The sequence below is a fragment of the Engystomops pustulosus genome, chromosome 7 (genome assembly GCF_040894005.1).
Source record: "Engystomops pustulosus chromosome 7, aEngPut4.maternal, whole genome shotgun sequence".
Taxonomy (NCBI): domain Eukaryota; kingdom Metazoa; phylum Chordata; class Amphibia; order Anura; family Leptodactylidae; genus Engystomops; species Engystomops pustulosus.
The window spans coordinates 4,343,123-4,343,506 of record NC_092417.1 but is presented as its reverse complement, the minus strand read 5'-3'; positions in this window follow the sequence as shown (position 1 = coordinate 4,343,506).

Here is a 384-nt window from a genome sequence, read left to right as displayed (position 1 = left end):
ATTATGAGCTTCTGCAGCAGCTGAGGGGTGTATTATGAGGGTCAGCAGCAGCTGAGGGGTGTATTATGATGTTCTGCAGCAGCTGAGGGGTGTATTATGAGCTTCTGCAGCAGCTGAGAGGTGTATTATGAGCTTCTGCAGCAGCTGAGGGGTGTATTATGAGCTTCTGCAGCAGCTGAGGGGTATATTAAGTCTGTTGAACTATTATTAGAATTTTTTAACGCTTTTACTTAAAAAGGGAATTAATTGGGGTTCCCACCAGTTTTTTTCCCCAGGGCTCCCCTTTACTCCGGCCCTGGCTACAGATCTATTATAATGATGTAAAGACTGTACATTATATTTAAATGTGTTATAATACATTATGTTTTATCACAATAAATAAAA